The sequence below is a fragment of the Lampris incognitus genome, chromosome 6 (genome assembly GCF_029633865.1).
Source record: "Lampris incognitus isolate fLamInc1 chromosome 6, fLamInc1.hap2, whole genome shotgun sequence".
NCBI classification, from domain to species: domain Eukaryota; kingdom Metazoa; phylum Chordata; class Actinopteri; order Lampriformes; family Lampridae; genus Lampris; species Lampris incognitus.
Genome location: NC_079216.1, coordinates 40,166,161 through 40,188,358, shown reverse-complemented (window position 1 = coordinate 40,188,358; position 22,198 = coordinate 40,166,161). Strand labels below are relative to the sequence as shown.

The following is a 22,198-nucleotide window of genomic DNA, read 5'->3' as shown; positions in this document are numbered from 1 at the left end:
TGGCGATGACATGGTGGCGGTTGGCGGCGGCATGGCGGCTGTTGATAGTGGATGGGTGGCGGCCGGCGCCGGCAATGAGACGGCGGTGGAGACAGCGACGGCCGTCGCTGGCGATGAGACGGCGGTGGCGACAACGGCGGCCGGCGATGACATGGCGTCGGCCGGCGGCGGAATGACGGCTGTCGGAAGTGGGTGGGTGGTGGCTGGCGGTGACATGATCGGTGTTGTAATCAGAGTAGGCCGCGACTTCTCGGCGGCAGTTGCCGCCTCCGAATCGCTGAACCGGCCGGCCGTGTCGGGTCCTGAAGGACGGGGGGCGCTGGCTCCGTCGGCCCTTCCTTCGCGGGACATCTCCTTCCGAGCGGCGATGCTCTCCCCGAGAAAGCTCTTTTTCCAGACACTTGATGAAGTCCTCAATCTCCCGGAGCTTTACATCGAAGCGTCTTCTTGACGTTGCCATCTTCGATTTGTAGGTATTGTCTGCAATCCCACTTCTGACACCAGTGTGGCGAACGTAGAAGCAACGACAAATGTAACTTTGCAGCCCCTTTATTGAACTCACACAGAAATAAGAACTGACGGAAATGTGACACAATACATGGTGGTCATGCAGACCATCATGGTGGTCTGCATCATTCAACTCCATGAGGGAGCTGTAACAGTCTCAGACCAGTGACGAGGTCAAACTGCCTCATCAAGTTCACTAAATCTAAAAGGGGTGAACAGCTGTCAGCCAACTGAGGAGCTTTTCAACCTGAGATGTGCCATGCCCCGGGGCATTGTGGGTTGACTCAAATGGGGATACGGGGGGATTTACATAATATGAAAAATATATGCAAAGAATAGTAAAATGCCTGTATCTTTGTTTCACTTTGTATTTTTGCCTCTGGATTTAATCAAGTTAGACAGCATAAAAAGAGGATGACCTAAATCTTTTTCCTTTTTTTTTTGTTCAAAGTTCATTATGACGTGCGTCTGCACTTCTGTCTGGGAGTCGCAACCAGGCGTTGCTTTGTTTTCAGGGTTTGTGAACCATTAAGTTTGAGAGCCGCTGTTCTAGGTTGCTTCATGAATAAATTGAATGCCTGGAAGCTCTTATGCGAAGTACCGTTTAACCAATTATAATGCACAGCGAAATGTGGTAGATGGCAGTGAAAGATGAGAATGAAATCTGTGTCACGTGGTACCACATACATTGTGCCCAAGGTTTTTCTGTGAGGGATTAAAGCACAATGCCAAGCCAAGGAGTTGTCCATGACTTGCAATACTGCCAAAGAAGAACTCCCATTCACAAAATTGAAAACATAAAAACTACTAAAAAAATAAATTATGAATAAATAAATAGAAATGCTAGCTCCAATGTACAGTAATGATACAGCATGTCAGCAAGTCATTGGGGTGATAAAAAAAGGCAGCTGTGAAAACTCAGATGTGATCATTCAGTTGTGCTTTATGTTGCAACTGAATTATGTGCTAGTGTCACTTACTGAAAAACTTTGTGGTACTCCTGCCACCCTCCCTGAAATGCCCCGCCCCCTCTTAAATTACCATCAGACTCATTAAAAGGCTTGGTAGTTATTTCAAGTGTCACTGTTCACCACCCTTTTCCAGTGTTTTTCCAGAGTTTCCAGCAGGGCACTACAAATCGGGTAACACTTAAAAGTTGCTGTAGATTATTTAAGGACAATGTATGAGGACAACTGAAAAATGCATCATCTTTCTCTTTTTCTATCTATCCCAGTGGGGGTCTCTCTCGCTCTCGCTCTCTCTCTCTCTCTCTCTCTCTCCCTTCCTCCCTCTAGTCTCTATGTCTCCATGTGATATCCCAGAGAACTCTGCAGGTGTATGGGCAGGTATGTTGGAGTTGTGGGCAACCCCATTACCTCAAAAGGGTAGGGGGGGATCCTGGTCATCTGCCCTCCTGTCTCCTTCCCAAATCAGGAGGGGTGTAATGATACACCAGCACCTTACGTGGCATTGGTGGAGGCATCATGGGGTGAGATTAAGTGTGTACATGGGGGGGGCATATATTTACACATATCTGCTCTTCCTGGGGTTTCTACTTTTTCTTTCTAGAAAGGTTATTCTTTCGAGTTTATCCCTATCTGAAATGACTCTGGAGAAGTTTCTAAGGGTGGTAGCGATCATATACTGTTATTTACTGCATTTAACTATTTTGGAGGCTGTAAAAGTGAATGTAATGTCACTGTAAGTGAAAGCAATCTGAAACTTCACTGGTTGAAGGCTATAAAAATACATCTGATTTGCCTCGGGTAAAAATGACTCAATAAGGTATAAAGCATATAGTGAAGTTTGTGGTTTGCTTCCACCTAATTAACCCTCAAAAATTAGGCACTTATTTTCCATGGTGTTTGAATGTTTGGGCATGTGATCAGTGAGGAAGCTACTGACCTCCCACTGGATGATTTCTGAGTCTTAAGTCTTAACATTTGCACCCTGACACATCACTCACTCAGCCTAATTTTGCCATCATCACAAACTGTTTAGGGAGAGTCAGGACACTCAGACAAGAGGAGAGATCATACAGTTGCTATAAGAGACATCAGGAAATTATTTTCTATGCGGCTCATCATAATACAATGGCTGGTCACCTTGGATGGTGGTGTGCTGCCTGCCGTGAAGGTCATTGTCAATCACCCAGCCACTTTAACAGTGTCAACTGGGCATCCTCCCTGTTGATCACATTTCCAATAGAATTTTCATGGGTCTTATTGGGCCATTAGACCATAGCGTGCAGAGATACTGTTTTGTCTTAGTCCTGGTAGATTATGTAATATGGTATGCAGGGGTGTAGTGGGGAGGAGCTCAGGGGAGCAGCGACCCCCCCTGAGTTTTAATGACTTTGAAATGTGATTTTGGTTTTTTGATGCAGAAAAATAATTCAAATTTCAAATTTAAATACAGAAAATGAGGAAAATCACTCAGCCGAAAGCACACAAACCAGGGCGGCTCAGGCTGAGTCAGAGGACCCAGACCCACTTTGGCAGTTTTTATAACCTGAATGATAATTTAGGTACGCTGGGAAAGAACTTTTTTCCCCCCAAGTATTTTATCAAGAATATTCCTGCAATGTAGTATTCACATATTTTTAAAATGTGATTGAAATCAAGGAAATATTACAGACTGCAACTTTAAAGTCAGAGCCAGTTATCTAAAAATAAAAAACCCTGCTCTTTTACAGGTGCCGCTGTTCTATCCAGCAATGTACAGAGTTGCTTATGGCAGGTTTGACACCGGGTGCTCCGGTTTCCTCCCACAGTCCAAAGACATGTAGGTCAGGTGAATTGGCTGTACTAAATTGCCCCTAGGTATGAATGTGTGTGTGTGTGTGTGTGTGTGTGTGTGTGTGTGTGTGTGTGTGTGTGTGTGTGTGTGTGTGTGTGTGTGTGTGTGTGTGTGTGTGTGTGTGTGATGGCCTGGCGGCCTGTCCAGGGTGTCTCCCCGCCTGCCGCCCAATGACTGCTAGGATAGGCTCCAGCATCCCCGCTACCCTGAGAGCAGGATAAGCAGTTCGGATAATGGATGGATGGATGGACTTAAGACACGTGGTCAGTAAGCAATTAGACAACCTACCAGGCACAACTTCAGTGAAGGCCTGAATCAGTCAATGTGTTGAGCAGGTCAGCTCTGATAATGTAGGTCAGGCCTATTCAACTAGCAGTCTAAAGGCTAGATATGCCCCTTTTGAATTTTTCTATCGCCTGCAAGACGCTGCCTGCTATTGAAGTTGAATAGCCATAGTATAGGTCATCAGATTGAGAGTGTAATTTATCAAATTGAAGCTGTCTCCTTCCCCCGCCATGTTGCTCAAGTTTTCTTGCACACCAAAAGCTAGGTGGGGGTATTGCACTAATTTATAACTCTATCTTTAATCTTGGTTTTTGGCTTTAATCTTGGCCCTCTGCAACAGCCATGAACAGCTCTGTCCACGTAATTGAACTCCTATTATTTTACCTTGTTGATCTCTACTGGCCACCTGGGCCCTACTCCCAATTCTTAGATGATTTTCTGGAATTTCTGTCAGACCTTGCTACCCATATTGACAATATCTTAATCCTTGGTTATTTCAGCACCCATCTAAATAAGGCATCTGATCCTCTTTGTAAGGCTTTTACTGCAGTTCTTGATAGCTGGGTTTTGTTCAGTATGTGCATGCCAGGCCACCCATCGTAGTGGCAACACTCTTGATCTGATTCAAGCTTAAGGTGAAGTTGTTTCTGATCTGACCATCTCTGCTCTCACATCTGCTGTGTCAGACCACTTTCTTATCAAATTTCAAGCAGTACTGTCTTGTCCTCGCAGCTGTGGCACCAATGTGTTCAGCACCCGTCATATCAGGCCATCAATCCTGATAGCACTTGGTGATAGAATGCCAGAGACCCTGGCTCCTTTCACTGTCGACTGACAAAACCAGTCAATATTGACTGGCTCTGTCGAGCCAGAAATGGCGTAAATCCAAACCTGAAGTCTTTCACCTTGCATGGCATGACTGTCTGTTAAGTTATATGCTTGCACTGTCAGCAGCTGGAGCAGAATATTTTTTCTAACCTTCTCTTTGACACTGTAGCTCAACCTACTCAAAAGCAACCTTCTACTAATTGCTCCCCTTTTACTGCCCATGCTTTTTTGGATTTTTTTTTGGCTGTAAAATTGGGGATATTAGAAACAAAATAAATAATCTACCTACAGACCCTCTGATGTTATTTTTTTTATAAGGATTCTCTGACTGTCCCTATACTTTAATGTTTCTAGATAGTCACATCAGAAATGTTGTCCAAGTTGGTGTTGGCAGCCAAACTTACAACTTGCCTTCTTGACCCCCTCCCCACTATTTTTCTTTAATATATATATTTTTATTGGTGAAAAACAAGCGAATAATAAACACAATACTGGGATTACAGGTCACGAGTTTTCATATTTTCTTTTCCCCACCCGCCCTTCCACCCCACCCCTGCACCTAAACAAAAACACACAATACAAAGAAAAACATATATAAAAAGGGGAAGACACCGATAACCATTTTCTCCCCCTAACAGCTAATATCAAAAACAACTACAACAACAGCAATAATAATAATAAATGAGTGACTTAAATAAGCAAAGATAAAGTACAAAATACTTGTACATACATAAAAACATACAAAAACATAAAAAAGAGAAAAAAAGGGAAAAAAAGGCTATGGACAATTGGTAATACACCAAATCAACATGTCAATTTGCCCTCAAATACCGCCTGCACCCCACAAGGTCACAGTCCAAGATGTATGTACCCGCACATTGATATACTTGCACGTATGCCTACCAACATAAACACATGCCCAATTTACCTATATACACACTATATGTATATGCATGCACACGCATATCCCAGAACAGTACACAGTTGTCTAAACCAAATCATACATTCAATGCTCTAGTCCAATAGGATAGAGCACATTGTTTCGAAGTGAGAGATAACAGGCTGCCAGTGTTTGTAAAAAATTTCAGCTGAGCCCCGGACAGCAAATTTGATACTTTCCAATTTCAGAAATGACATTAAGTCCCATAGCCAGGATGTGTTTGAGGGTGGTGAGTAATTCTTCCATAGGAGAAGAACATGACGACGGGCAATTAAAAAGGCAAAGGCGATTACATTAATTTGTTTAGCAGTCATTTTATCTCTTTCCTCAGGGACACCAAAGATAGCAATTTGAGGCGATGGGTCCAGATTCAGTTCCAAAATCTCCGATATAAGGTCAAAGAAAGACCTCCAGTATTCTGTCAAACTTGGGCATGACCAGAACATACGAGTCAAGTCTGCTGGTGCTTGAGAGCATCTGTCACGAACATCAGAGAGGTTTGGGTAAATCTTCGATAATCTTGCTTTGCTAAAATGGATCCCATGAAGGATTTTGAATTGAATGAGACTTAACCTCGCACAAGAGGAGTGTATTGCATGTATTGCAGTGTCCCACCAATCATCAGACAGAGTGATACCCAGTTCAGTCTCCCAGCCTGTCTTGATCTTATGCAGAGCAGGGGAAGTCACTGCTGATAAAAGATTGTATATAAAAGAAATATGGCCTTTTGACAAGTCAGTAACTGCAAGAAGATGGTCAATGCCCGAGGCCAGCAGAGCCTGCAGATATGCTGGGGTGCTGGATTTGGCAAAGTTGCAAATTTGAAAATACCTAAACAGATCAGAATGTTCAAGTATGAATATGGAACGTAATTGTGCGAAGCTAGCAAACAAGCCATCAACATAAAGGTCACCCAGGCAGGATAGGCCTTGTCTGTGCCAGATGGCAAATCTCAAATCAATCTCGGCTGGTTGAAAGAGTTGATTGTTGCAGATAGGTGTAGCTAGGGGCAGAGAAGTCAAGCTGAACTGTTGCCTAATTTGTTGCCAGACTTTCAAAGTGGTAATTACTATGGGGTTAGAGGAGTGCTGTCTAGGCTTAATTGGAAGACTATAACATACCAGTGCTTTTAGGGATGAAGAATGACAAAAGTTAGCTTCTAATTGAATGCAGTTATCATCAGTGTCTGAGTTTCAGAGTGGAATTTTATGCATGTTAGCAGCTCAGTAATATAACTGAAAATTTGCTAGACCGAGTCCTACCTGTAACCTCCCCCTCTGGAGCAGAGATTTACGAATTCTTGGGATTTTACCTCCCATATAAAATGTGAAATTATTGAATCCAATTGACAAAAGAAGTGTTTAGGTAAAAAAAAATAGGTAGGCATTGAAATAAGTATACGTATCTGGGGAGCACGTTCATTTTAATGGATTGCTAGGCAGTGGGGTAGGCTGTTCCATCTCTGCAGATCAGTTTTCACCTTTGCTGTTAGGGCCGTAAGATTTTCCTCACATAGAGTGGATGGAAGTTGTAATATTTATCGATCAGTATTTAAGCCTGGTGCTAGATAATTTGAAGGGGATATTCGACTGGGGTATTTCCTGGGCCAATTGATTGATAGGAAAGCATTCACTTTTCTGTATATTTAGTTTGTACCCAGAGAAGTTACTAAAGGATTGGAGAGTGGTTAAAATATGTGTAATGGAACTTATTGGATCAGACTCATAAAGGAGTAAGTAGGTCATCTGTGTACAAGGATACTTTGTGCTTGACACCACCTCTTTTGATACCTGAAAACAACTTATTCGTTTTAAGAGCAATTGATAGAGGTTCAATAACAATGGCAAAAAGGAGGGGGGAAATCGGGCATCCTTAATATGTCCCATGTGAGAGGGGAAAGAATTGTGTTCACCGATTGTTGGTGCATATGCACCAACAATGCCTGTGGTGAAGCATACAGTAAGCATATCCAGGATGTGAAGTTCTCTCCGAACCCAAATTGCTTTAATGTGAGGAACAGATAGCTCCACTCAACTCGATCAAAAGGTTTTTCTTCATCAAGAGATATAACCACCTCAGGATTAGACAGAGGGGCTGGGGAGTGAATTATGTTAAAATGTCTCCATATGTTTATGAGGAATGATGGTTTTTAATTAATCCTATTTGGTCAATGGGAATTATAGAGGGCAAAATAGTCTTGATTCTACCTGCAAAGACTTTGGCAAGTAGCTTTTCTTCAACATTAAGAAGAGAAATAGGTTGATAAGAAGAACATAAATTGGGATCTTTGCCCTTTTTAAGGATCAGTGAAATAGAGGCTTGGGTAAGTGTTGGTGGTAGTGTGCCTTTTTGGAGAGAGTCCTCAAACATCTCTAAAAACAGAGGTACAAACTGATTGGAAAACTTCTTATAAAATTCCGCAGGATAGCCATCCGGTCCTGTGGATTTCCCACTCTGCATTAACTTGATGGCATCCATTATTTCGTTAAGATTTAGCAGTGTCTCCAAGTTTTTGTGCTTTTTCGGCATTAATTTAGGAATACTGAGCCCATTAAAGAAATGTAACATGTCAACATCATCAGGTGAGTCAGATTTGTATAGATCAAAATAATAGGCTCTGAAAGTCTCATTAATTTCAGAGGGGTTAGATGTCAGTGAACCTGAATTATTGGCTATTTGAGAAATTTGTTGTGAGGCCATCCTGCCCTTCCAACTGATGTGTGAGAAGGTGGCCTGCCTCATCCCCATGTTCGTACAATGTTCCCCGAGCTTTAAGCAGCATCTTCTCTGCATCCTTTGTGGACAAAAGATTGAATTCAGTTTGGAGAGCAAGTCTCTCCTTGAACAGTTCAGGAGATGGTGAAATGGAACATCGTCGGTCTAGATCAGCTATTGCCTCTGTAAGCTCGCATTGTCATCCCTTCTGTGCCTTATTATAGAGGAATTATTTGTTATCAAACACTGGGGATGCGCGCACAGCTTGGCTGCAGGAAGAACGTTACCCGACCGTTGATTACCGTCTCGGCTTGGTATGAAGAAGGCTAGCGAACTTCTGATACATTACAATGGTTTGACTTTAGTTTTAAAATGTTTTCCGCCTACTACAACAGCTTGTCACCCAGTGATAAGACCAGTTATGCTATGAAATTAACCTTGGTGAATGGGATACGTCTTGGAGACCCATATGCTTTAGGCACAGGTCAGTGGATTAATGACGAGACAAAATGGCCCAGTCTTCAGTGGCCAAATATTCACGAATACCTAACCAACACACCAAGTCTTTATTCCCAGGAGAACTTGAAGGCATAAACATCTCTGGATGCATACAACTATGTTACTAGTGGTCATGTCCAGGACATAATATTTCATGATTACAAAGTTGAAAACTTTGTAGTTCTGAGGACTGAGGTGCTGCCTAGCCAAAGACAGGGCAAGAATATGGAGATGTACAAGGTCTGGGTTATTGTGAACAAGACAAACAACTGTATTCTGACTGCGAACTGCACCTGTATGAATGGGTATGTAACTTAAGTTAATTTACTAAATACTCTTAGCTTTCCATTACTATTTAACCTCTTCAGTCACTGTTGTTAATGTAGTAAACAGAATTTAACTGCTCATTTGCTGTAATTATACAGCTGTGCATGCGGGCATATCTAGCCTGACACCATTTAAACCAATGGGTATAATACATTAGATTGCTAGGAACTCATCTCTATACTGTTTTCTTGCAGTTTGGGGTCATGCTGCAGGCATGCTAAAAATCAAAAGGTTGTGGATTGGTATTGTGAACAGTGCAAAAAAAATAAAGTCAAAAAGATGTACTGTGAAACAAATCATTTAATGCAGTAATAAATTGGCACTGCCTGTAGTTGGATCTTACTTTAAAACAATTGATTGTTGAATTAATCTCAATAACAATTTTTTTTTACAATAAGTGTGCATCTTGTAAAAAAGAAAAAAAAATTACCTCATGTCACTGCTGCTGTACCTGCACATAAACGTATGACTAATAAAAACCTTGAACCTTGAAATTTATCTTTGACTCTACATACTGGAAAATCTAGACTATAATTTCACGGATCCTTTATCAAAACATTGACAAGTTATTTTCTAGGGACTATACATTTACAAAGGTTTGTTAATGCTGCACACACAATCCCCATGTCATCTAAGAAGTCTACCTGTCAGAATTGTGAAATTCTTCCATCTACCTATTACTCCTTCAATTTGTATTCTCACATTAGACAAACGCCTTAATGTTTCCACTTCTTGAGCAGAGAGTTGCTTTTTACCTTTGGTAAAGTGAGGTATTCTAAGGGTGGCACCGCGTATGGCAAGCTCATCTCTGATGGTAAAACCACAATCTGCTAGTATCTCATCATTTACTTCTAGAAGGTCATAAAATCCACACTCAGCTTTAAGTTGTTTATCAGAAACACACCCACCCCAACCTGCAGACAAAAGTAATGGCTCTTGCAGGTGACATGCCAACCAAATACTTAACTGTGTTGTGGCTGTTATAATTCGAATATGTTTGGGCTCTGGAGGTTAATATTCGTGGGTCTGTTAATAAAAATTTCAGTGCAGTCAATAATGCATCTGCAACGCGTGTATTTAGCTTTAAAACATTTTGGCATATTCCTTAATATTGCATGCTTGATTGGCAACTTGATGAGAGGTTTCAAAACCTGAGACATAACAGGGAGCCAACTTCTCATAATTTTAGAGATGTCACATTCAGTAACATTAAATCTGAATGCAATATCCTTGTTGCCCTAATCGGAGTTTCATCAGGATAGCCAATAGATGGTCCTCCAGGGTCAGAGAGCCACGCACAACCTCTACACTGCCTTTAACTGTTTGGAGCAACCACTCAAAAATGACACTGGTCAGACCTGTGCTGCTTTGCATTTGATAGAGTTAAAGGAAAACTGTGTGTATCTGAGTGTTGCTTTTAGTTGTTCATTCTCAGCTTTGAGTTTATTGATGTCCACACGCAGGTTGTCACATTCTGTAGAAAGTTTGCTGTACTTCTGTTTGGGGTCATCATGGAGAGCCTTCAGGACCGTGGCTTCTGAAAAAGAGATTAGATATACAGATAAACAGAAATTTCACAGTCCTGTTTTTCATATCTGGGAAACAGCTACACTCTGGGTGATCGTTCAGACTGTGCCAAACAGAATCATGGCCAAATACTTTTTCACAACAAATATATAAACAGGACAACCTGATTAATCCTGGTAGTGACTGTCCTACTGTACAATAGTTAAGATGTTAGAAGTTCTTATCAGTGCAAGGACCAGCACCAGCCTCCATTCCACAATCATTTTGGAGAGGGAAGCGCGTGTGGATCCCGATGCAGCCTCATTAACAACTTCTATGGACTGATGTCCATTGTCTGGCCATCTGTGTGTGTGTGTGGGGGGGGGTTCATCCCTTTTTCTTTTTCTCTCATATCTAATACACACAGAAGAGCACAAGCAGTTAGTAAAAAACAGTTAATTTACTCAGTTGACCACAGGTTTATCACATCCCCAATTCAAGTCTGTGGAAATCACATAGCACGCTTCAAAGGGCTTCATGAGATAATGTAGACATAACAAGAGACTCTCTGGCCTAACAGATAATCCTGACAAAAATATAGCTACATTAAATTACTCACCATTTCTTCTCTGCGCTTCAAGTCATGCTATGTCGAGTCATGCTGAGTTATCACAGTGAAAAACAAATTACAAGGAAGTGACCATATTTACCTCTCGTGTTTTGTATCGGCTTTGCTGGACTGGGTTGAGTAGGAGAAGACAGATGGGACAAAGTCAGGACTGTCAAAGTCCTCAGATGCCTCTCCTGTACAAATAAAGCGTATTCCAGTGACTTGCAGTAACGTTACCACACAAAACAGGTCATTGGCCTACCATTACTACGTTAACAGTTGCTAGCAACACAACTTTAGCAAATTGAACCAAGGTATGTTAGCTTCTAAGCTAGTTCAGCTCAAACTTGAACATAATTACTCTATTGCTTGCAAATATTGTTAGTTATACATGCATAGGACTCAATAAGTACGTTATTTAATTTTTGTTGTTCTAAGTTAAAACGAGCGATGTAACGTTATAGCTGATAAGCCTGTTAGTTGAGGCCTAACGTTAACTTACCTGTTATGAAGTGATAACTGCAAATGCGGCCATTTTTTATTAGTTCCTCGCTCCAGTCGCTTCTTCTGATTGCTTGCAAACAAAGACGTCTCCGGTTAGCCTTAAAAGGGGTGTGAGTTGACGGAATTAAATAAAACTTGAGCGTTTTGTTTTGTTTGTCAAAACGATTCCGGCAACCGACTGCACAACACGCTGTTGCGATGGCACATGATCCATATGTTTCGATGATCGGTTTTTTTATCTCCGTTGCAACTGTCGCCTGCAGTGCCTGAGCTCTCCCCTCCACGTGTCTGGATACAGTGGTTGGGTGAAGCAAAACAAATTTTACATCAAATTTGCCATATTTAGCGGCTACATTAACAAAGTCTTGAACTATGTCAACAAAGCCTTTCCCGGCGATGAAGTCATACGGCCGAATGTCTGTACAGCAAAGTGCGACACATTTCTCGATTATATCTTGTTTAATATGGGCAGGGAGAAGTGCTTTATCTTTGAAAGACAGCTTACGCTGACCGGGGAGAATGGAGCAGGTACTATGTCACCTCAACCCAGAGGTGCCGGACTTGTGCCCGTTGTACATCAACACTTTTGCACATTTGTCGCAGCTAACAAAGTCCAGTTATTTTCCCATCTTTGTCTGTCATAACTGAGAAATTTTTCCAAATATCAGACTTCCTTGCTTTGTTTTTGTATTGTAAGGACCAGCTTTGAGTTTCTTTTCAACTTCATTTGCTGACTCCATCTTTCTTGTTAGCGCTAGCTGAATCGCGGGACCCGCAGTTTATTTTCTGACCGCCCGCTCCCGCCCGCAGCAAAGTTAAAACCGCCCGCTCCCGCGAGATTTGCGTTGGGTCCCGCGGGATCCCAATACCAACGCAGTCCTCTCTAATATACGACATATGACACCCTCTATCCTTGGAGAACTCCACCGGAAAAACCTTTTCAGGGAAAAAATGGGAGAAACCTCAGGAAGAATAACAGAGGAGGGATATGTATTCCAGGACGGACAGACACGCAATAGGTGTCAAATGCACAAAATATACAAACGTAACATAATCATAATCAAGGCTAGGTGTTTGTCACGGAAGTCGCGGGTGTCACGGATTCCGTGATTCTCGTCATTTTTTTGCCATGTCCGCGATTTCCCCAGTTTTTGGTGCTTTCCGTGATTTTTCTACAGTTTTGAATGGTAGCCTAACTGTCAATCTTAACGTAGCCTACAGTGTGATCTGTATAGGCACTAAGCATTTTAACCATCACGAACCACATATAGCCTAGCATTGTACATTTTGACCTACACTCCGACCCATAGATTGTCGGTAGTTTACAGTGTAATGTTACGTTCCCATGGTTATGTAACCCGCACTTTGTGTTCGGCCGTCGTCTCCCTACACGCCCTGGGACTCTGCGTTGTGTTTGTTGTAGTATGATGTTTGCGTGGAAAAGGAAGGAGGCGGAGGCTTGGGATCGTGGCTGAGACCTGGACACGTTATTGGCACTCGCTTACACTTCACCTCTCATCAATCAGCTGGCCGCTGGCCTCATCATACTCACAGCTTCCGGCAGAAGAATAAAAAAAACATTTGATCAACGTAGCCTTTTGCCCGGGACAAGAACTAGGGGTACGGTGTTGCAAGAGGGACAAACATCGCCATTTGCGGCATTCCCAGGGGAACATACAGCGTAACAGTGCCACCCTGTGGCGGATTTACATTACTACCTTACATCTACCCCTTCTTTAATTGATGGCGTCCCAGCCATCAGACCAAACAAAACAAAACAAATAAAACTTATGAGCATAAAAATTAAAACAGATCACACTGAAAGTGACGTATTAATACCATGAGTTGCATATGAAATGTAGATGTGTAAATGCAATCAAAGTAAATAAACCATTAATAAAACTTGTTTGTTTTTTTCCGTGGATTATACGTGCCTTGCTACTCTCTCTGCTATGGCCCTCTGCCACAATGTCCAGCCCCTCTCTATCTTCTGCTGTTCCTCTTTTGATCTCACCACCTGTGACTCGTAAGACAGTTTCTTTGGGGGACGTCGAGTTCTCTGTGGGTTCCTCCTCAGGCTGGGGCCATCAAGTGCGTTGGTGTCACCGACATTTAAGTCCTCTTCTCCCCTTTGACTCACTTTTTCGGCTTCCTCCCCCATTACCTCCATGCCATCCACCTCCCAGTCCCCCATGTCAGACTCAACTCCTGCACTTGTTGCTGCACCAGCCCGCTCCACCGGAAGAAACATACACTGTGTAAGAAGGTTGCGGTGAACCACTCTCTCTTTTTCACCATCCTCTGTTTGGACCACATACACAGGTATACTGGGTTGTTTCTTCACCACAATGTATGGGCGTGACTCCCATCTGTCTCCCAGTTTCTGCCGTCCCTCCACATGACATATTTTGACCAAGACTCTGTCCCCTGGGCTGAAACCTTGACTCTTTGCCTTTTGATCATAGTACCTTTTCTGCTGCTCTTTTGCATGTCGTGAGGCCTGGTTAGCCTGAGTATAAGCTTCCGACAGACAGTCATGCAGTGTCTGGACATATTCACTATACTCACATGGCTCTTTGGTGGTAGAAAGCCCAAAAATCAGGTCGACTGGGAGTCGTGGATGTCTACCAAACATTAGGTAATACGGTGTGTACCCAGTAGAGTCATGTTTGGTGCAGTTATACGCATGTGTCATTGCATCCACATACTCATGCCAGTGGGGTTTCAGGTGAGGCTCTAGTGTCCCCAGCATGTCCATGAGAGTCCGGTTGAACCTTTCGGTGGTGCCGTTACCCTGGGGGTGATAGGGGGTTGTGTGTGTCTTAGTGACACCAGTACACTTACACAGCTCTTTCACCACAGCACTTTCAAAATTACGCCCCTGGTCTGCATGTAGTTTTGCTGGGAATCCAAACCGACAGAAAAAGTTCTTCCACAGTACCTTCGCCACTGTACAGGCTTTTTGGTCTTTAGTGGGATAGGCCTGGGCGTACCGGGAGAAGTGGTCAGTGACAATAAGCACATTTTCTATGCCTCCCTTTGATTTCTCCAGAGTCAGAAAGTCTACACACACAAGTTCCATAGGAGCGCTGCTGTGAATAGTGACCAGGGGAGCCCTGAGGCCTGCAGTCGGAGTCTTTCTGAGGCAGCACCTTTCACACTGCTCACACCAAGCCTTGATTTCCTGGAACATCTTAGGCCAGTAAAATCTCTCCCTTATCATCTGCAGCGTTCTCTCAAACCCTAAATGCCCTGAGTCATCATGAAGTGCAGTCTTGACGGATGTGTGAAATCTCTCTGGTAGTACCAGCTGCTCTACTACTCCCCTTTGACAGTCTTGGACCTGACGATACATTATTCCATCCCTTACTAATAACCTCCACCACTCTTTTAAGAGAAGGCAAATCTGCCTGCCACCACCAATCCTCTCGCTGCGGCTCGGTTTTTGGTTCACACTTTTAAAGTGCAAAACGGGACCGATTACAGCATCCTCTTTTTGCCCTGCACGAATCTCCTGTTTTGTCAATGCAGGTAGAGAGTCCATCCCCACATCTTGATAGGATTCACCGAGCGTGTGTGACAGAGGTTCTTGATGCTCAGGTCCCTCTGAAGCGGAGCTTTCCAGTTGTTGGGGAGATTGTTCCTCTACACACCTTTGTACTTTGGCTGATACAAGCTGAGGGCAGGTTTGCAGGACTTGGGTGACCTCCTGGTTAGACAGCCGGGAGAGGGCATCAGCGTTCGCATTATTCTGTCCCCTTCGATACTGCACATCAAAATCAAATGCTGACAGCCGAGACACCCACCGCTGACCTGTAGCATCCAATTTTGCAGACGACATGACATACTTGAGGGGCTTATTGTCTGTCTGGACTGAGAACTTGCACCCATATAGATGGTCATAGAACTTGTCGGTCACTGCCCATTTCAGAGCGAGGAACTCTAGTTTGTGTGCAGGATACCTCGTCTCTGCTGGGCTCAAGCCTCTGCTCCCATAAGCTATGACTCTCTCGACTCCGTCCTGAACTTGGGCTAATACAGCACCAAGCCCCTCCCCCGAGGCGTCAGTCTGGAGCAGAAAGGGTAGGCTGTAGTCTGGATAGCCTAACACTGGAGCAGTTGTCAATCTTTCTCTCAGTGACTGAAAAGCCTCCTCACACTCATCAGTCCAGACAAAGGGCGGGTCAGGCACTAACCTCTTCTTCCCCCCTCTCCGTTTCTTTCTAGGGTCACCAGCGGTAAGGCGGTACAGGGGCGCGGCTAAGGTGGAGTAACTGCACACAAACCGCCTGTAATATCCGGTGAATCCCAGGAACTGAAGCACCTCTTTACGATTCGTGGGCCTCGCCCAGTCCTTGACTCTGCTTATCTTCTCTGGGTCTGTCCTGATGCCCTCCGCAGACACCAGGTGACCCAAGTAGTGCACCTCCTTTCTCACAAGCTGACATTTGGAAGGCTTCAACTTCAAGCCATGCTCCTTCAGTCGATCGAACACCAGCTGCAGCCTCTCCAGATGCTCATCAAAGGTTTTAGAGAATATGATCAGATCATCAAGGTAGATCAGGAGATGGGTGAAGTTCAGATCGCCAAAGCAGCAGGTCATGAGTCTCTGGAAGGTGGACGGAGCGTTTTGAAGGCCGAAAGGCATTCTGTTGGCTTCAAACAGCCCCATGGGAGTACTGAATGCTGTTTTGTGTTTGTCCTGCTCCGCCACCTCTACCTGCCAGTATCCAGATGTGAGATCAAGTGTTGAGAAATACTTTGCTTGACCCAGAGCCTCCAGGGCCTCCTCTATTCTGGGCAGTGGAAATGCATCTCTTGTGCTGCAGGCGTTAAGCCTTCGGTAATCGATGCATAATCTTAGTGATTCGTCTTTCTTGGTAACAATCACTACTGGCGAAGCATATGGACTTTTACTAGGCCTGATAACCCCTGCTGTTTCCATTTCTGTCAGAAACTTCCTCACATCCTGCCACTGTGAAGGTGGAATCTTGCGGTACGGGAGTCGAAAGGGCTTTGAGTCGACCAGGGGGATTTCGTGCTGCACTGTTTTTGTGTGGCCGTAGTCCATTGAGTGCTGTGAGAACACCCCCATATTCCTCTCTACAAGCTCTTTTAGGAGGGCGCGCTGGTGCTCATTCTCCACTGCTGCTTCACTTATGCCCACCCCACCACTGCTCACAACTTGGTTCAGACACAGGTATGTCTCTTTGTTCTCCTCATTTTGATGACAACCCTGTTCCGTGGCTGAAAAATCCACAACACAGTCCACCAGGAAGGCGCTGGCCAGCTGTGTGTGTGGTTTGATTGTGACAGTTTGTTGGGACAGGTTCATCACTCTGACAGGAGCACAGCCTTTCTTCACATCTGCAAGAACTTTGGCGACCATAAGGTCCTGGGGAAGCCGAATGGAGGCGTGGCCTTCAATTAGCGCTGTGTATGTCTTTCTTTGTGGGCCAGCTTTGATTTTGCACATTAAGTCCATCTCTTTCCCTCCCGGGATGCGTATTTTACGGCCAGTGTACACAGCAGGGCCCACCATGTCGTCTGCTCCTGTATATTCAGTGTCGCCAGTTTCCAGTAAAGCTGTGTACCACTCTGGATGGCTTTCCTTCACCCGCTGAAGATATTGCTCCCCATAGGTTGCTTGGAGGTGCCTCCTGGCGGCACGGACGACATTAGTTCCCACAAGCAGTGGGACGGAGGAGCGATACTCGGAGTCAGGGACAACAAAAGCCGGCACACTCTGGAACTCTTTCCCCAGCACTTTCAACTTAATGCGCAGGACACCAGAGTAAGGCACATCCTGACCTGCTGCACCTGCTATGGGTATTTTAGAGGGCCGTAGTTTCTGTCCATGGAGGTCAGGGTGGTTGCACCAGTATCCGTGAGTAATACTGGTAACCTGAGAGCCGGAATCGATAAGAGCCCTGCACTTTAATCCATTGACTTCCACCTCACCCTCATTCCTGGGACCCACAATAGGAATGTCCTCTACTCCATCATCAGTATCGCTCACCTGCAGTGGGGGGTCTTGCTGCTTGCCCATGGTTGCCCCAGTTACCACAGGCTCTAGGCGTTTAAATGCTGCGTTGAGTGGGGCGTGGTGCTCTCCGCGGAGGTCGCAGGCTGGGGTCGGTGAGTCCAGGGCAGACTGGGATCTGGGAGCACCGCTCGACATACTCGGGCTATATGCCCTTGCTTCCCACACCGGTAGCAAACAACACTGGAGCCCTGAGTAACTGTTCTGGGAGATGGTTGGGGCCTTAGTGGGGGTGGAGGGGCTGGTGCAGGGGTAGGTGCAGCAATTCTCAACTCAAGGTGAGCCAACTTGGTCATCTGTTCTTCTTGGCTAAGAGCTAATTTCTTGACCATATCTTTAAGCTCTGTCCACTCTGAAGTGTGTTTTGACCTCTCTGACCTCATATTGGTATCACATTCTGATGTGACCTGCACCTGGGTGAGCGCTTTCTTTGTCTTGTGTTGTGACTGGAACTTCTGAGTCTCTTTTGCAAGGTTTCTAAGCTCTGCTTGCAGCTCCCGGAAACTCAAAAGCCTGGGCTTCATTGGTGCGATCCTTGCATACACCATCTCATCCATAAGCCCTCTTAGAAACTGTCGAGTGAGTTTACTATCACGATCAGGAAATTGCCTGCCCCCTCTCTGACTTTCCTCTACCGCTCTCAGTGTTGCCTCCAGAGCAATAGCATAAGAGCAGGCAGACTCTCCGGACCTCTGGCTGCGCTCATAGAAGTCGACTAGTGGATCAAGTGAGCCTTGTGTGTCGCTGTATTCAGCCCTGAGCTCCTCATACGCCTTCTCTGGAGTCTGGTCGTGGGGGGGGTAGGTTCAGGACTAGCTTCCTGGCCTCACCGCTCAGGTGTCGCACAACAGTCGAAAAGCGGAGGTGTGTGGGGAGCTCGATTGCCTCCAGAAGGTACTGCATATCACGAACCCAGTCTTCTACAAGTATTTTGCTGTTTGGATTGCCAGTGAAGATTTGGACATTTTTTACCTGATGAGTTTGCATGAACCCACCATATGCAGCTGGTGGAAGGGTTGTGTAGGCTGCGGCTCTGACGGCAGCATTCATTGGGGGCTCATACGGACGTGGGTGCATGTGCGGGGTGGTGGATGGGTGTGGTGGAGGGTGTTGTGGGAGTGTGTTGTGGTACATGACAGCTCGAGGGTCTGAGGCAGGGGCTGTGTGGTTAGGGGCTACATGTTGCACTGCTAGTGGGGTGGTCACCTCTTGGGGGTAGAGGGCAGCAGGCTGTGACATATGCAGCTGGGGGATTGATCCATGCTGCAAACTTTGAAGGGTCTGGCCAGTAGAAGAGGGGTAGCTCATAATGTTCATCATTGGTGGCATTTGAAAGCTTGGCATGAGGGCCTGGGGCACAGGGGGATTATATGCAGGACCAGTGTAGACCTGGGGTTTAGGCTCGGCAGCAGGGCTTTGGTAAGGAGGGGTGTCTGGGTGAGTCATTGTCGGCCGCTGTACAGTTTGCATTTCCATGGAGGTGGGGCACGAGAGGCTGTGAATGGGCAAAGGGTGTGTGTGCTGGTTCACACTGGCTTGGGCTGGGGGATTAGGTTCCACTAATATCTGTACAGCTGGAAGGGATGCACTGGGCAGGCTGTAGTCTGGCCTGCTGTTTCAGTGGATTGGTTTGGCAGCTGGGCTGCTGTCAAAACATAGTGAGGGTGCTTGCATTGGAGCTCTAGAGGCTGGCAAGGTGGGTGCATGAGCTGGAGTGGAGTAGTGAATAGGGTAAGGTGACAGTATTGGGGGTGGTGGAGCGAGTGGTGCACTTAGTCCTGGGTATGGGGGCTGCTGACTGCTGTGGTGGTCTTGAGGGAGGATCAGCTGTTGGGTGGTGGTGGGGCTAGTGAAGTAGTTGTTAAGCTTTGGCCTCGCTGATTGCTGTTGATTTGCAGCACTGGTGGTTGTTACGCCCTTGCTTGAAAGGTGGGGTTGTGTCTGGGCTGGAGTGTCACAGTTGTGGCTGGCTGTGGGCATCGGGGGCAGTTGGGAACCCGGTGTGGCAGCAGAGGCACCTTCTTGCTTTGACTGATAATCTGCATAGTCACTGAACATTTTGATATATATTTTTTTTCTAAATCACTTTGACTGGTGTAACTGTTGGTGTCAAAACAGATGACTATTAATGATTCACTGTGTTCACAGAATAAGTTTAGCTGTGTATGCAAAATCTCCCCTTTTTTCCAGTAAATATATCAAAAAACAATAATCACTGTCAACTCAAAACTCACATTAAACTTGAGTCAAAATCAGATGGTCAATACACAACCCTCAACCAAAACCAAAAAATTACGAATGATATATATCAGCATAATGTTAAACACAGTGTTCCTATAGCAGGATCTCACATAGCACACCTTTACACAACTCAAATAACAGTTAAGTTTATCGAAATATCATAAAAAGTCTTCAAATGGATATAGCAAGCTTTCAACAGTCTTTAAAGGATATTTGAAGAGGTGAGTATCTTGCCAATGCTGCAGCGCCGATGACAGTAGTTCAGTCCACCACGCTGTCCTGTCACTGAAGGTAACACAGTTCAATGCAGCAGCAAAGGCGAGGACGCGAGTCTCTGTATCTCCTTTGATCTCGAAGCACCACGATCCGGGTCACGGCACCATGATGTAACCCGCACTTTGCGTTCGGCCGTCGTCTCCCTACACGCCCTGGGACTCTGCGTTGTGTTTGTTGTAGTATGATGTTTGCGTGGAAAAGGAAGGAGGCGGAGGCTTGGGATCGTGGCTGAGACCTGGACACGTTATTGGCACTCGCTTACACTTCACCTCTCATCAATCAGCTGGCCGCTGGCCTCATCATACTCACAGCTTCCGGCAGAAGAATAAAAAAAAACATTTGATCAACGTAGCCTTTTGCCCGGGACAAGAACTAGGGGTACGGTGTTGCAAGAGGGACAAACATCGCCATTTGCGGCATTCCCAGGGGAACATACAGCGTAACAGTGCCACCCTGTGGCGGATTTACATTACTACCTTACAGTTACGTTAGAAGTGCGAATGAATGAACAGCTAACGTTAGGCACGGTCAGATCAAAAACTTCAAAATGAGTAAAACTGCAAAGACCTCCGCGAAAGCGCGATCCCTACAATACCCAGAAGAAACGTTTCATGTCAGTGGTGGTTTGTTATTTTGCTCAGCGTGTAACATCCCGGTGGACTACACTCGAAAAGCAAGTTGCGACAAGCATTTGCAGACAAACGTCCATAAAAAGAAAACCGCAGATCGGGCCATTGAAACCGAGAAGAGCCGAAAACTGCAGAAAACTGTGTCAGAGCTGTTTCAAGCTAAAACAACCGCACAATTGCATAGACAGAGTGAGGTAATTAAATTTACAGAAGCTTTCACTTCAGCCAACATCCCCTTACACACACTGGACGATGTTGGCCTGAAGTCCTGTCTGGAACGCAATCTCCGCGACATCGGAGTAATTCCAATGCCTGTCAACTCCGACGCACCTACCTGCCTAGCATTTTAGTGAAACACGTGAACGAGATCAAAGACAAACTCAAAGTTTGCGACGGAATTAGCATTGTTGCTGACAAGGCAAACTTGCCCGCTGTTTTAAAAAAAAAAAATTCAAGCACTTGTTACTGTTGCTACAGTTGCGCATGTTGTAATGAATGAAGATGTTGTTATTTTGAAGGTCCTGTCACTTGTTTAACTTGACCTACTCTTTTTTTTAAGAACTTTATTAACAAAAGTGAACAAAAATAGTATACAACAATGTCAATCAACAATAGTCACATTATTAAATGTATACAACATTAACACATATATTATCATAAACATTAACATAAATAAGCCAGGGGGATTGTATAAAGTAAAACAAATAAATTACATACTTAACTAAATATTTTGTAAATCATAAAGTGCTTATATGTTTTTACAGCTTTTTTATTTTCACTATCAGATATTGATGAAATATATTGTTTGATATACGCAGACAGCTCAGGAAAATTAGGTTTCTTGCTAGAGAATTTAGATCTGTGAATATAAAATTTTGTTAAGATAATTAGCAAATTGATTAAATAATACTGAGAATCGAGGTTCCTATCAAATTCAGTATATCCAAACAATACATTTTTCCAACTCAGGGTGAAATGAGGGTAAATATGATCAATAATCAAACGAGACAACCTACTCCACAGTTGTTCAGTGTGTGGGCAAGACCAAAATAAATGAACCAATGTTTCATTAAACAAACCACAGAGAGAACAACTCACATCAATGTCCTTCTTAAGTCTCTGCAAATAATGATTAGTTGGATAGAATCTATGAATAATTTTGAAAGATATTTCTTTTACTTTATTAGTCAAGAGGAACTTATGAGGTAAAAGCCAAATGTTTTCCCAAACAATTTTTTCACCAACAAAGGCAGACCAATAAGATAAGGCAGAGGGTGAGCTAATAATATCTTGTTGAAACAGCTGACGAATAATCTTGTTTTTGTTCTTGGTGTTCCATGAAAAGCATGCTTTCCCAACAGTTGTTTCAGTTACATCTACTGATATAGGGAGATTAACATTCACATTAACACCTTTGAAAATTGAAACAATACCAGAGGGAACAGCATCAAAAACAATAGAAAATTCTTTAGGTGTAACAGGGAATCTAT

At 44.4% G+C, this 22,198-nt stretch overlaps 1 protein-coding gene across 1 annotated transcript in view; it reads left to right on the top strand.

Annotated features, from left to right (window-relative positions):
• cdh13 (cadherin 13, H-cadherin (heart)) overlaps nt 1–22,198 on the top strand; it is a 678,090-nt gene that overhangs the window by 590,262 nt on the left and 65,630 nt on the right. The window lies entirely within an intron of this gene.